We start from the raw sequence: 16,875 nt of genomic DNA, 5'->3' as shown, positions 1-16,875 counted from the left end.
TTTTGAACCCTCGAATACCAAATACCGTTTGGGTTTGGAACCCTTTACCTATTCATTGCCATTAGCGTAGGCTCTTGAGTTCTCTAGGCTTCTCCTCTTCTTTCTTGTAACGAATTGTTTAGCTCTCAATTTCTTTCTCTCTCTCTCTCTCTGATCTTTTCATTTCTGATTTTTCTATCCCCCGGTCTTGTGTGATGGTCCTCATATTTATGGAGGGCCATCAGGTGATAGGAACGCTTCATCTTCATTTTGAATTTCAAATTGAATGATATTTGAATTTCAAATTGAATGATAACGCTATTTAAATTTTGAATAATAGCGCTATCTGATTAATCGTATATCTGATTAACCGAATTGATCTTTGGGGTTTCATCCTGTGTGGTGTCTTTGCTGTAGGCTCTACAGGTGTCATTTTTCGTAGGCTCCACGTGTCATTTGAGCATCTTGAATAACGTCGTTAAGATACGACGTTGTTTTATTTATATACCTCAACGGAGCAAATTAATCATTTTAGAAAGTAATTGCCTACAACAATCTTATTGTAGGCTCTATGTGTGTCATTGACTGTATTTGAAATTTAAACATAAATTTGGTTTAAAATTTATGTGCCAACAAATGCCCCTCGTGACTTGCACAAGTGAATTTTCTTAACTGTTCGAGTCACGACAATTTGGCACTTTTATGTGGATGATCTTTAGGTCTTGGATGGGATTATTTCTTTGCTTTCGTCCCTAGCCTTTTTTTTTTTTTGGTTGACGGCTTTTTCATGAGCCCTTTTACTTTTGTTGCATGGGTCCTTTTTGTGGACTTGATCTTCTTTTTTTCTTTTTTTTTTAAATAAAGGGTTAATTGCCCTTTATAGTCCATGGGCCATTTACTTTTGTTGCATGGGTCCTTTTTGTGGACTTGATTTATTTTTATTTTTATTTATTTTTTTAAGGATCATGAGTAAGGTCCAAGATTTAATTAGACGTTTCCTTTTGTGGACCTCCAACTTGCCACCATTTCTTTTCTTCTTTTTTTTTTTTTTTTTTTTTTAAGGCTATAATGGACCTTTCCTTTTCTAGGCCACCATTTTAATTGGGCCTTTTCTTTTGTGGGCCTCCAACTTGCCACTATTTTTTTTGCAGTAAATTGTTTTCTAGGCCATCATGGATTTTTCTAAACCATCATGGACCTTTTCTTTTCTAGGCCACAATTTTTTTTAAATTAGGCATTTTCTTTTGTGGGCCTCCAACTTGTCACCATTTTTTTTACAGCAGATTTTTTTTTTTTAGGCCATCATGGACTTTTCTAGACCATCATGGACTTTTCCTTTTCTAGGCCACCATTTTTAATGGGCCCTTTTCTTTTGTGGGCCTCCAACTTGCCACTATTTTTTTTTGCAGTACATTGTTTTCTAGGCCATCATGGATTTTTCTAAACCATCATGGACCTTTTCTTTTCTAGGCCACCATTTTTTTTAAATTAGGCATTTTCTTTTGTGGGCCTCCAACTTGTCACCATTTTTTTTACAGCAGATTTTTTTTTTTTTAGGCCATCATGGATTTTTCTAGACCATCATGGACTTTTCCTTTTCTAGGCCACCATTTTTAATGGGCCCCTTTCTTTTGTGGGCCTCCAACTTGCCACTATTTTTTTTTTGCAGTACATTATTTTCTAGGCCATCATGGATTTTTCTAAACCATCATGGACCTTTTCTTTTCTAGGCCACCATTTTTTTTAAATTGGGCCTTTTCGTTTGTGGGCCTCCAACTTGTCACCATTTTTTTTACAGCAGATTTTTTTTTTTTTAGGCCATCATGGATTTTTCTAGACCATCATGGACTTTTCCTTTTCTAGGCCACCATTTTTAATGGGCCCTTTTCTTTTGTGGGCCTCCAACTTGCCACTATTTTTTTTTGCAGTACATTGTTTTCTAGGCCATCATGGATTTTTCTAAACCATCATGGACCTTTTCTTTTCTAGACCACCATTTTTTAAATTGGGCCTTTTCTTTTGTGGGCCTCCAACTTGCCACCATATTTTTTTACAGCAGATTTTTTTTTTTTTTTTTTCTAGGCCATCATGGATTTTTCTAGACCATCATGGACTTTTCCTTTTCTAGGCCACCATTTTTTTTAATGGGCCCTTTTCTTTTGTGGGCCTCCAACTTGTCACTTATTATTTTTAGGATTTGTTTTACAGCAGATATATATATCTATATATATTTTAGGAGTTTGTCTAAATGGAATAGGATAGATTGGCATTGGTAGGATTTCTAATCCAACACAAACTCTTACTTAGTATTTCAAATCCTACCTAAACTCTTGCTTCTTTGAAGTATTTTAGGAGACCACTACCTCTTTTCTTAAGCAAGACTTTTCCTTTATATTACACCTATTCATATATTTTTTTTCCCTGCAGATTTTTTTTTCAGCAGATTTTTTTTGCTTCCAGAAAATTTCCAGCAACTTTCCAGCCCCTTTTTTTTCCCTCTTTTCAACAAAAGCTGTTCTTCTAGTAGAAATTTTTTTTTTAGCAATTTTCAGTAGCCCCTATTTGCAAATTTTGTAGTGCATATTAGGTCTTCATCCTTCAAAAGTTGTCTAGCCATTGTCTCTCCTCTCCTTCCAGCAAAAAGAGTACCTTAAGGAACACACAAGGAATTTTTTTTTATATCAGGTATGACAGTTTTTTTTTTTTTTTTTAACTTTTAAAAAAAAACCCTTTTTTGTAGACCAAACAAAGTCCTTAAAGAACAAACCAACACAGGTTGCCTTTTTTATTCCCACACTAGCTTCAAATTTTTATTTTTTTTTTAAACTATTTAGCAGGTTTTTTTTTTTTTTTTTTTTTTTTGTAGACCATGAATCTAAATAGGCCAAACAAAAGTTTTTTTTTTTTTCACAATTTTTCTTTAGACCATGAAGCCAAACAAAGTTTCAAACCGTTTAGCATGTCACAAAAACTGTTCTTCAGAAGTCAATTTTGGCAGATGTGTGTGTAGTAGATGCATCATACTTGCATGCTTTATCATGCATTTAGTTGATTGAAAATAACAAGCTGGATGTGTATTGTGACCTTTGTTTCAATTTTTTTTTTTTTTTTTTTTGTAAGGTTGTTGCAAAATAGAAAACCTTTCTTCCCATAAAGAGACAGTTCTCTACAGTCTTTTCATAGTAGAGCCCAAATAACAAAGACTTTTCTTGGTTTAAAGAAAAAACTTGCTTTACTGTTTTTTTTTTTTTTTGTAACAGCAAACACAAATTTTGCTAAACCCAATTTGGAACAGACTTTTTTTTTTTTTTTTTATCGGAGATTTGCAGTAATGGCCCAGAGAAAACACCTCTCTGCATCTGTTTTATAGAGGAGCACTATTTAAAAAAAATAAATCCTTATTCTTGCAGACCGTGGCCATTAGTTGTGGCTTAAACATGTACCCTGACGAGGGTAGTTCCTTGAATGATGAACTTAATGTCTATGAGGGGAAGGTAGTTAGAGTAAGGATTGTCTTTTTTTTTTTTTTTGAATCTAATCTAATCAAAGCCTGCCCCCTCGTGATTCGTGCAAGTGAATTTTAATTGTACGAATTATGATTTTTTTTTTTATGGCAATTAGTTTACGTCTTTGTCCCGCTTTTGCAGGCAACACGCAAGGCGTCAGAGTTTGTTTGCAGGTATCATTGCCCTTTCCAACCTTATGGCAATGAGTGGCTTGAATCCTTGGCAGTGATTGTGTCCTTCACCCCAATGGCTTGAATCCTTGGTAGTGATTGTGTCCCTTCACCCCAATGGCTTGAAACCTTGGCAGTGAATGTGTCCGTCACCCCAACGGCTTGAATCCTTAACAGTGATTGTGTCCTTCACCCCAATGGGTTGAATCCTTGGCAGTGATTGTGTCCTTCACCCCAATGGCTTGAATCCTTGGCAATGATTGTGTCCCTTCACCCCAATGGCTTGAAACCTTGGCAGTGAATGTGTCCGTCACCCCAACGGCTTGAATCCTTGGCAGTGATTGTGTCCCTTCACCCCAATGGCTTGAAACCTTGGCAGTGAATGTGTCCGTCACCCCCAATGGGTTGAATCCTTGGCAGTGATTGTGTCCTTCACCCCAATGGATTGAATCCTTGGCAGTGATTGTGTCCTTCACCCCAATGGCTTGAATCCTTGGCAGTGATTGTGTCCGTCACCCCAACGGCTTGAGTCCTTGGCAGTGATTGTGTCTGTCACCCCAACGGCTTGAAACCTTGGCAGTGAATGTGTCTGTCACCCCAATGGCTTGAAACCTTGGCAGTGATTGTGTCCGTCACCCCAACGGCTTGAGTTCTTGGCAGTGATTGTGTCTGTCACCCCAACGGCTTGAAACCTTGGCAGTGAATGTGTCCGTCACCCCAATGGCTTGAAACCTTGGCAGTGATTGTGTCTGTCACCCCAACGTCTTGAGTTCTTGGCAGTGACTGTGTCCGTCACCCCAACGGCTTGAAACCTTGGCAGTGAATGTGTCCGTCACCCCAATGGCTTGAAACCTTGGCAGTGATTGTGTCCGTCACCCCAACGTCTTGAGTTCTTGGCAGTGACTGTGTCCGTCACCCCAACGGCTTGAAACCTTGGCAGTGAATGTGTCCGTCACCCCAATGGCTTGAAACCTTGGCAGTGATTGTGTCCGTCACCCCAACGTCTTGAGTTCTTGGCAGTGATTGTGTCCGTCACCCCAACGGCTTGAATCCTTGGCAGTGACTGTGTCCGTCACCCCAATGGCTTGAAACCTTGGCAGTGATTGTGTCCGTCACTCCAATGGCTTGAGTCATTGGCAGTGATTGTGTTCATCACCCCAACGGCTTGAAACCTTGGCAAGGGGCTTTCGTCACTTTCTTTATATTAGGACATTTTGCCTCAACTAAACCCCCTTTTTTTTATTTTTTTATTTTTTTTTAGGAAGCATGGAAAAGACACTCGAATATCTTCGACGTGACAAAAGGAATGTATTGGATAAATATGGTCCGAAAAAAATTCGGCACAAACCTATTACTGCTTTATTGTCACCTACCGAGTTGGACCCCTACATCCCTTTACATACGGCTTTTGAAGACTTGATCTATACAGGAATTCGAAATTGCTGTGAGATTCTCGAGAAAGGGCACTCCAAATCAATTGGTTCATTCCCTGTCTCAATCCTTCGTCCATTTTCTGAAGACCTTCACTGCTCCGAATTTAATACTCTTCTTAAGAGAATGAAGCATGAAAAACTGAAGTGGGATAATTCTTTTAATGTTCGTGGCATTTCTACCCATTTGCAATCCCCTATATGGATTTTTTGGTTGAATGACGTTCTTTCCACATTTGCCCCTATTTTGAAGAAGTGTGGGATTTATGCTGCAATCTATGTATCCCAATTTGCTTATGCTAGGAATGTTTCCCTCCTCAAAGGATTCTTAGAGTGGTGGTCACCCGACACCAACACTTTCCACACCATTTACGGCGAACTTGGGATCTCTCTATGGGACCTTCATCGCATTAGCGGGCTCCCCATTTGTGGTGAGTTTTATGAAGAGTTCACCCCCTCCAATGACATTTTATATTCGTCCCAGACATCCAAGGCATGTCGTGGGCTTTTCAACATTTATGCTAGCTCTTGTCAATCCAAGAAGTTTAACCACTGGACTTTCAAATTCATTGACGAATCCCCAACTTCAATTAGTGGTTTTCAACGAAAAGACAGGATCCCTGATGATGTGTATCTTTCTAGTTTTTTGGCGAGCTGGCTTAGCGGATTTGTCTTCCCTCACTCTTCCGGGGAGATTCGTCTGACGACCTTTCATGTAGCTACCAAAATGGCAGGTGGAACCTTATTTAGCCTGGCCATCCCCGTCCTTGCATACCTCTATCATTGTCTTGGCAAAATGGCATCATCATCTTCACCTGGGAAGGAAAATATTCAGGGTCCTTTACATTACCTTTTTGGATAGATTTCACTATATTTTGTCAAGACTTACTCTCATAGGGATCCTCAGTCGATTTGTCCGATTCCTGATATTCATTTCATGCCATATCTTGGGTTTATTGGAAACCAATCGGCTGCCCAGTTTTTTACTGATAAATTTCCATTTATGGACTCTCTCCTAACTTATCGTACGGAGTGTCAGTTTAGGGCTCTTACTCATGAAAGTGAACCTTCAGGCATTCTGGTCGACTCTGAAAGGATATCACCTTTCCACCTTGGATATCTTATATCTTTGAGGCAAGGGATTTTATCTTTTAAAATGGGATTTAATTTTATTTCTGAACCGTACTCCCCTAACCGATACGGTCGTCAATTTGGGTTTGCTCAAGCATGCCCTATACCGCTTAATGTATCTTGTCGGCGGCCCTCTGAGTGGTCTAAATTTTATTACAACTGGCGTCATATGTTACGCTGCGGTACAAAAGTCTCATTGGAGTTACCAGGCTTCCGATCTACTTCTCACGTAACCATGCCTTATGCCCATTGGTGGTTGGGAACTTCCTTTACCGTGCTCCAATATGTTACTCATTCCCAGCCGAAATCTTCACGCAAGAGAAAACTGGATATGCCAACTAAAGACCGAAAGACGAAGAATCCTTCTTACTCTAGAGCTAGGTCATCATCCTCACCTATTGCTCTGGAAGCATCATCACCTCAAAGAATGGATAATAGTCGACCACTTGTTGCTCCTTCTCGGTCTAGTTACTCGGTTTCAGATCTCCTTCATCTTTTCGAGGATATGTGTAATTCTCAATTTAAAATGAGATTTAGCTTTGAGCAAGTAAATTCTGGCCCTCAATTTGCTTGTCTCGCAAAGCTTTTTCCAGAGACTATGTCTATCAGTGATTGCACAGGAACTTCCCAACCCACCGTAGCGACCAAAACCCCAATGGATCAATTTCGCACATACTTGTACTCTTTTCTTGAAGATAAAGATGAGAATATGATTCAAGAACTCTTTGAGGGAGATGGGTATGAATTAACTGCCTTGGGTCGTATTCGGATTAAGAGTGTTGAAATTCCTTCTCCTACCAAATCTTTTGATTGTTCTCTCAATGGAAGTAGCGAGAGTGAAGATGAGTTTTATGACTACACCCCTCTTTTAGATGGCACACTGACTAAGATGAGTAAATCGCCTTCAGCAAATGTAGCTTTTTCTTCTCCTTCGAACGAGTCATCCAAGCTATTAGAGAAAGGTATAAAAAAAAAATTATTTTATATTTTATTTTATTTTTTTATTTTATTTTATTTTTTAATACCTTTCATTTTCTTAGGCACTGCGCCTCAAACTTCCCCAGCTGCCTCGCATATGCCATTGGCTACCTTTAAGGGTATTCTTATTCATTCCTTGTACCTCATTTTATTTCATCATGTATAGATACTCAAGGAACTCTTTTCTCTTTAGATCATGCCACATTGCAAAATCCATGGTCCACTTGTGGAAATCACAATTTGTCTCATCCACCTAAGTCTCTTCAAGCCGTACACCAAGGTATACTTCATTCATCTATATATATATATTGCTTTTACCTTCTGTGTTTTCATTGAGTATCTCCTTCTATTTTCACAGAAAATACTTCTGGCACATTGGAAGAGACAGACGAAATTACTTCTGATATCTCGGAAGAGGCCCAAATTCTTGCAGACTTATTTGAAGCAAATGGGGTTAATAAATTATTTGACAAACTTGAAGCACCCTTTGCTCCATCTAACCTTCTTTTGGGAACTTCCTCTAACGAAGCAGCCACCCATATTCAGAAAGGTCTTACTATTTCTCTCCAATCAATGACGGATGTTAATGGCATGATTGCTGTAGCAAACAACGTTTTCATGATTTTGAAGAGTTTGGGTGTAGACTTCATCTCCTTTTATGAGAAGGTGAAGATATTCCTTGGGTGCTTTGCTTTGAAAACCCAACTTGCAGATTCTTTAAACTTGTCTACTGCAGAATTTGAGGCCCAATATTATGAGAAGAAGCTTCATTTCGACAAAGTTTCTGGCGAACATGAACAATTGTCTGCTTCAATTATCAAGCCGGATGAGCACATTGCGGGTCTTAATCAAAGGATTATTCAAACCAAAGAGTTACTCAAACAACTTGAAGAGGAATTGTCATCCACCCAAGCGGAACATGCATCCTTTATGTGTGATTTTGCACAAGCTTCCGAGAGTGTTTCTAAATCAGAAGAAGACGTGCAAACTGCTCTGAATGTTTTGAGCCAACACAAGAAAAAGAATGGACAACACAGTGTTGTGGAACGTGCCTTTGAAAGGGCTAAGGCTTCTCTTAATGAATGAATGTACTTTTATTTTGCTATTCATCCGAACATAATGTATTAATGAAATTTCGCTCAGTGATGGATTTATTTGTTATTCGAAATTTCTCAATACAATACGTTGATTTGTCTTATTTTAGCCGTACACAATAGATTTACTTGTAATATGAAATTTCTCAATACAATACATTTATTTGTCTTATTTTGGCCGTACACAGTTTATACTCTTGCGGGCCAGGAGTATCCAATGTTTTATCACCTTAGATTTCGGTGAGGTATTTTAGCAGTTTAACCACATACAATACCGTTGGTGGGTGTTTGACTTTTGTTTGGCCGTACACAGTTTATACCCTTGCGGGCCAGGAGTATCTAATGTTTTATCACCTTAGATTTCGGTGAGGTATTTTAGCAGTTTAACCACATACAATACCACCGGTGGGTGTTTGACTTTTGTTTGGCCGTACACAGTTTATACTCTTGTGGGCCAGGAGTATCTAATGTTTTATCACCTTAGATTTCGGTGAGGTATTTTAGCAGTTTAACCACATACAATACCACTGGTGGGGGTTTGACTTTTGTTTGGCCGTACACAGTTTATAGTCTTGCGGGCCAGGAGTATCTAATGTTTTATCACCTTAGATTTCGGTGAGATATTTTAGCAATTTAACCACATACAATACCATTGGTGGTTCTGACCTTTGTTTAGCCGTACACAGTTTATACTCTTGCAGGCCAGGAGTATCTAATGTTTTATCACCTTAGATTTCGGTGAGGTATTTTAGCAGTTTAACCACATACAATACCACTGGTGGGTTTTTTTTTTTTTTTTTTTTGCCCTAACTTTTGCCTAGGCCGCCCTTTCGGATTTTCAACCTAGCAGGCTTTTTTTTTTTGCCCTAACTTTTTCCTAGGCCGCCCTTTCGGATTTTCAACCTAGCAGGCTTTTTTTTTTTTTTTTTTTTTTTGGCCCTAACTCTTGCCTAGGCCGCCCTTTCGGGTTTTCAACCTAGCAGGCTTTCTTAAGGGTAATATCTCTTCAAGAACCTTGCATTGGTTGGGGGAATGATTATGTCACCATCTATCGTTATCAACAAATAGGCCCCATTAGAGTAAACATTCTCAATCACATAAGGTCCTTCCCATTTGGGCTTAAGCTTTCCTTTGGTTCTTCGTGAGACTACTATGGGTGTTCTAACCATTAGTACCAAGTCTCCATTTTTAAAGGAACGAAGCCTCACTCTTTTATTGAATGCATTTGCCATCCTTTGTTGGTAGATTTCCAAGTTCTGTTGAGCATACAACCTTCTTTCATCCAGGGTCTCCAGTTCAGCCAACCTCACTCTTGCACTTTCATCTTCTGTTAAGGACTCTTGTATTGCCACTCGTAATGATGGTATTTGAACCTCAAGTGGTAACACTGCTTCTCCTCCAAAAACCAACGAATAAGGGGTTGCTTGAGTAAGAGTTCTGTGCGAAGTTCGATAAGCCCACAAAGCTTCTTGTAACTTTTCGTGCCAAGCTTTTTTGTTCTTATCCACCATCTTCTTAAGAATTTTGCACAATGTCTTGTTGAAAGCTTCTACCAAACCATTGGCAGGTGCATGATATCTTGATGAATGGTTGTTTTTGATTTTGTACTTGGCAAATAACTTGTTCAAAGCATCACTCCTGAATGGCTGTCCATTATCCGTGATGATACTTTCTGGAATCCCAAACCTGTAAATGATATGGGTTCGGATGAACTCGGAGACAACTGTGCTTTTTATATCCTTTAAAGCCACAGCCTCTGCCCATTTTGAAAAATAGTCAGTTGCAGCTAGGATGTATCGATATCCTGTTGAAGATGGAGGTACAAAAGGACCAATAATGTCCATACCCCATGCTGCAAATGGCCAAGAACAAGTTGTTAAATGTAAAGGCTCTGGGGGTTGGTGGAGAAAGTTCCCATGGAATTGGCAGACTTGGCATCTTCGAGCATAATCTATGCAATCTGCAATCATAGTCGGCCAATAGTATCCCAACCGTTTTAGCTGCATATGTAATTTAGGACCACTTTGGTGTGCCCCACATACACCTGCATGTATTTCTGCCATTACCTCTTGAATACGCTCCTTGGCTATACACCGCATGAACATTTCATCCAAAGACCTTTTGTATAACGTTCCATCTTTCCACAGGACGAATTTGGTAGCCCTGCGTCTCACTTCAATTCTTTTTACTTTATCTTCAGGTAGCCTACCATGTTGGAGGTAAGCTATGAATGGTTCCCGCCAATCCTCCTCGTTTTCTCCTTTCGTGGTGACGACCAAAATTGGAACCAAGTCAGAAACCTCTTTTAAAGGTTGTAACACCCTTCTTTCACCTACCGTGATAGTAATTGTTTTGCTATCTGGTAGGGTGAGTGATGCAGCCAAACTTGCAAGTGAATCAGCTCGAGCATTTGTTCTTCTCTTCACATGGAAAATATGTGTTTTTCTGAATTGCGAAAGCAATTGATCAGCCCTTTCATGATACGGGATGAGACTTGTTTTCTTAACAATGTATTCTCCACGGAGTTGCTTTACCACCAGTTCCGAATCTCCATAAATTGAGAGTTCTTCAATAGGAATTTGTAATGCCAATTCTAATCCAGCAATTACAGCTTCATATTCTGCCTCATTATTGGAGCATCCTTCACTTAAGGCGAAAGAATGGGTGATTATAGCATTGTCTGGAGTCACAAACACAATTCCAATTCCAGCTTTATTGTTTTTAGGATTTTCTTGCTTTTTGCCATCTGGACTCCTTGAAGCTCCATCAAAATACATCTCCCATCCTTTCTGAATTTCTACTTGCATAACCTCTTCATCTGGTAAATCAGTTACTAGAGGTGAGTCATCAGGTATAGGATGTGCTGCCAAAAAGTCTGCTAGAGCCTGCCCCTTTACAGCTCTTTGGGGAACATATTCAATTGCGAATTGTTGGAGAATTACAGCCCACTTTGCAGTTTTCCCTGAAAGTATGGGCCGTGAAAGTATATATTTCAAGGGGTCTGCTCTTGATATCAACTTGACTTCGTGTTCCAAGACATAGTGCTTTAGTTTTTGCAAGGCGAACACCAAGGCAAGACATGTCTTTTCGATAAGGGAGTAATTGACCTCTGCCCCAACCAAAGTACGACTCAAGTAATACAAGGCATTTTCTTTCCCATGCTCATTATGTTGTGCCAACAATGCCCCTAACGAACCATCCAAGGCTGTTATGTACAACAAAAGTGGTTTTCCTTTTATTGGGCTCATAAGTACTGGAGGCTTCAAAAGATACTCCTTAATACTATTAAAAGCATTTTGGCATTGCTGATCCCATTCAAATGGAACACCCTTTTTCATCAATCTTGAGAACGGCAAACATCGACCAGCCAAGTTAGAAATAAATCTTCTAATATAGGCCAATCTCCCTTGTAGCCCCTTCAATTCCCTTAAATTTCGTGGAGGAGGCATTTCGGCAATAGCTTTAATCTTGGTAGGGTCAATTTCAATCCCTTTGTTTCGAACCACAAACCCAAGAAATTTTCCTGATGAAACTCCAAATGCACATTTTAGTGGGTTCATCTTGAGTTTGTACCTCCTCAAACGTTCGAAGATTTTTCTCAAATCTTCCACATGGTTTTCCTTTTCCTTTTCCTTTGTCTTGACGACGAGATCATCAACATAGCATTCGATGGTGTCATGGAGCATATCACCAAAAATTATAATCATCGCCCTTTGATACGTGGCCCCAGCATTTTTCAGGCCAAAAGGCATTACCTTATAGCAAAAGACTCCTTTCGGAGTCTTGAATGCAGTCATTTCTTCATCTTTAGGTGCCATTCGGATTTGATTGTATCCTGAGTATCCATCCATAAAAGACAAGGTTTCATACCCAGTAGTTGCATCTATAAGAAGTTTAGTGATGGGCAAAGGAAAGTCATCTTTAGGACAAGCCTCATTGAGATCACGAAAATCAATGCAAACCCTGATTTGACCATTCTTTTTCTTGACTGGCACTATGTTTGCTAGCCAGGTTGGATATTTGACTTCTCTGATGAATCCTGCATTGATAAGCTTGTCGACTTCGGCTTCAATTTGGGCTGTAAGCTCTGGTCGAGTTCGCCTTTGAGGCTGTTTAACTGGCCGTTTCTCAGGGTGAATTGCAAGCTTATGGACTGCAATCTCTGGATTAAGACCAGGCATCTCACTGTAGTTCCATGCAAATATGTCACGATACTCCCTTAAAAAGAAAATATATTGCCGAGCTTCTTCTTCCTTTAAATTTGCACTAATGAAGGTTGGTTTGTTTTCTCCTTCATCACCCAGATTTATTTCACGAAGGTCATCCACGATGGCTTGGCCTCCTGCTTCAAATTCTGTTGGTGCAGGTTGAGCTTCATCTTGGTCAACATCTTCCAATACATCTTGAGTGATAATCATGTTTACTGGAAATTTTTCCTCATTCCCCTGATAGCCTAACCCCTCTGTCCTAGCGGCGATAATACCGCCTTGCTGGATAGCCTGCCTCTATGAAAGTGTCAATGCAAAGTCAAAGGGTGTCATTGTTCCTGGTATTTTTTCAGGATCTAAACCAACTTTTACCAACATCTGTGTGATTTCTGCACTGAAGGTAGGCTTCTCAAAACTCGAGATGTTTTCTTCTGGCATTTGTTCAACTTTCACTTTCTGTTCAACATCTCCAAGTGAGTGGAATATGATGGGTTTCGACCCTTTTCCTTTAGAAGGGACCACAATTTTATTATATTTCTCCACATAAGTGCATTCTGTCTTCCTTAATGGCAACGTGAACTCACCCTTGAGATCCAAAATTGGATTTATTGGAGCTAGAGCCTTTGCCCCCAATTTCCTTTCGGACTTTGGCACATATCGAAAAGTTCTTTTTGTTGAAACTAGAATAGACTCTAGAGCGTCTTTGACATTCGGAGCATCTTCAGACTTCTTCACATCTTTTCCCTTTCTTTGTGAAGTCTTTGTATAGAAGCGAGCATCAGCATAGTAGGCCTCTACTTCTCCAAACGGATCATTGTCAGCCACAATTGTCCCCTCTTTTTTGGGTGAAGGCAACGGGTACTTAATACATTGGTGATAAGTTGATGGCACTGCATGATGATTATGCATCCATGGTCTCCCAAGCAAAGCATTGTAAGAGGTGTCTACATCAATAACCAAGAACTCAGTGCTTTCTTCAATATCCCCAAACTTGGTTTGTAATTCAATTTTCCCCATTGGGCGTTGCTCATTCTGATTAAATCCTTGAATGACCAAACGACTTGGGCGAAGTTGTGAAATTCGAACCCCTAATAAATTTAAGGCCCTCCGAGGCAGAAGGTTCACCGCAGATCCTCCATCAACAAGAATTCGAGAAATTTTCACATCATGGATAAGCCCAGTGATAAACAAAGGCCGATTATGGTCTGTCATTTCAGCACACATGTCTTTGTCACCAAAAGTTACCATAGCCATGCATGTAGTTGCCTTCTCTTGATTTCTACCCTCAATTTCTTTGTGGAAATCCTCTGGCTTGGACAGGGCATATATTAAAGACTTTCGAAGCTATGGAGACATTTTTAGTGCATCATATACGCTCAACAATGCTGGAATTTTCTTTAGATGAGCTAGTACATCATATTTCACTTGCTCTTCCTCCAGCAAAACTTGTGGAACTTCCGACGTTTGAGGGTCCTGAGGATTTCGTAATTTCCTCCGGTAGGTCAAATAAGTCTGGCATACTTCAGCAACCGCCTTTTCGTTGACCTCAACTTCTTTTATTCCCTCACTTATTTGGACCATGTTAACTGGTCCAGCTGCAGGGTGATCATCATCATCAGTCACTTCTCCATCTTCTTGGAGCTGCACTCTTCTCCCATTTCTTAGGTACCGGGAGTCACGCCTATAAAAGCATTGAGATTCTTCAAAACCATTCTTCATGGCCTCCCAACTGGGCACTATGACTCCATCGAGGGAGCAATACCAGTCAAAGGCGATCCCCTCTAAGGAAAGGGGGAATTGTTTTAGGCAAAGTGCTTCATTTTGAGCTGTTTCCCCACACTGTTTCAAAAAATGCCTAATATGTTTTTGAGGATCTCCATACCCCTCATATAGGACAAAATTTGGAAGTTCATATCCTTCAGGAAATGGTGTTTGCTCTACCCATAAAGGGAACAAATCCCTTGGGCGATAAGTGCCCATCTCTCGAAGGTCAAGGACAATTTTAATCTTCTCCTCAATTGTGCCTTCTATGAAATCATATGTTTGAGAAGATGTACTTTCGTCATCCAAATGTTCTGACATCTCAATTTCTATTGGCCATGGTTTATAAAATGTCCTATAGAATCGATCAGCCATGGTGTCCCAATCTGGGATTGAATTAGGTGGTAGGCTGAAGTACCAATCCGCTGCCCATCCTTCCAAAGAAAGAACGAACTGCCGTAGAAGTAATGCCTGGCTTTTTACTGTGTTTCCACATTGTGCAAGGAAACGAACCAAATGGCGCCTTGGACAACCTGTCCCATTATATAAAGGAAAACGAGGTATTACATATCCTCGTGGAAACTGAACCCATTCGACCCAATTAGGGAAAGGGTGTCCAGAAATTTGACTTCTTTCAATACTCAAATTTTGATGGGCTTCAAAACCCTCATCTTTCAAAGAGACAGTTACTTTCGCCTGATGTTCCGTTTCCCTTCTAGCTTCAATTTTTGCTTTCTCATCATCACCTGGATTGCGAATGATATGTATTTCTCGCTCTTCAAAATTTACGTCCACAGTGATGACATTACAAGGAAAGTCAAAGTGGTCACTTGATACACTTTCTCCATCGTATGTCCTAGCTGGGGATGTGTATGGTGAATCATCAGGGGAAAAGTCAAGTTCCCAATCTTCATTAGGATCCTCAACTTGAGATGACTTTGCTTGTTTATTTGAATGCTTCCATACTTCATCATCCGACTTACACCTGCCATTCACCTCATCATCATTGAAGTGTAGTCGTTTTTTCGCCTTTTTTACAAGCTCAAAGTCGGACCTACACCCAGTGTCTCTTTGTTCTGTTCCCCTTACATATTCTGGAGTGCTTTGATAGTACATTGGTGGTACTGGCGAATACTCTGGAGAAAAGGCTTCTGGCGTATACTCTGGAGAAGCTGGTGTATATTCTGGAGAGGCTGGTGTATATTCTGGAGAAGTTGGTGTATACTCTGGTGAGTCAGGTATACAGATAGGAGATGTAATGCAATCTCTTTCCCTAACTTTTGAACCAACTTCATCCTCATCTTCCTCGTCATCACTCAAAACAATTATGGTTAGGCAAGGGGTCAAAGTAAACTTTTCTTCCCTTCTTTTATCAAAGTATGTCTGCAACTCCACTGATTGAAATTTTGAAGGTAGAAATTCCTCCAATGTGACTGGGACAAGGGGACCTTGCTCTAACTGCTCATCAGGGACCAATTTCTCCCCTTTTTCCGTCTTTGGGTTCTTCTTTCCTTGTCTCTTACTTACTTTGGCTTTTTTCTGTTTCCTAGAAACTTTTGTTTTTTGCTTTTTGGAAACTTTTGGCCCTTGTATTGTTGAATCAACCACACTTCTAGCTTTCACTGTGGTATTTTGTTTTTTCTTCATGCTTTTTGACTGATAAACAACCCATTCACCTTCATTATCATTGTCGATAGTGATTGGGTTAGCAGATGCTTTCTCTTGAGGAGGGAGTTCGATAATTTTAGAGTCCAAAAGTTCTTGAATTTTATCTTTCAGAACAAAGCACTCTTTTATCGGATAGCTAATCAAACGATGGTAGGGGCAATACTTTGGATCATTGGTCTTTCCTACCTCATGTGGTCTTTTCACCTCAGGGAGAGCAATCAACTTTTGCTCCAACAGATCTTTAAATAGGTCTTCGACCAGATCATCCATGAAAGAATACTTCTTCTCCAACCTCTCTTTCATAGTCACCTTTTTAAATTCCTTAGGCTTTTTAGCCCCTACTACAACGGGACCCTTCTTTCTGGTTTCGATTGTAGCTGCAGTCGAGGACTCAACCCTTTCAACAGCCCTAGGCCTCCTTCGTTTAGCTAGATGCAGCTCCATATCATGAGCTTTAGTGCATAGATCATTGAATCCTTCAAAAGTTTGAGCCATAAGAGCTGTAGAGAGCTCATGTCGGAAGTTGTTAAGGCACATCCGAATTAACTCTAATTGTGTAAACTTTTGAGGACAAGCAAATGTCAAAGCTCGCCATCTTGCAATGAAATCTGTAACAGACTCATTGTCACGTTGCTTGGTCTCAATCAGTTCTGGTACTCCAACTCGTCTTTGTGTGTTGCAGAACTGTTTAAGGAACTCCTTCACCATGGAATCCCAATTTAGGATTGATCCCTTAGGAAGATTAGCATACCAAGTAAATGCAGAACTTTCAAGCGATTGGACAAATAGCTGCAGGCACAGGGCCTCATTCTGGGCTATTGGCCCGCATCTTGAAAGGAAATGAGCCACATGTTGTCTTGGATCTCCTGTTCCATCAAACATTTTGAAATCTGGTTGGGAAAAACCAGAAGGGAATGGAACAGCATCTACCCATGCTGGGTAAGGTTTTA

Source organism: Camellia sinensis, chromosome 13, assembly GCF_055761805.1.
Source record: "Camellia sinensis isolate YWXY chromosome 13, ASM5576180v1, whole genome shotgun sequence".
Classification (NCBI taxonomy): Eukaryota; Viridiplantae; Streptophyta; class Magnoliopsida; order Ericales; family Theaceae; genus Camellia; species Camellia sinensis.
Note: the sequence above shows the minus strand (reverse complement) of the source record.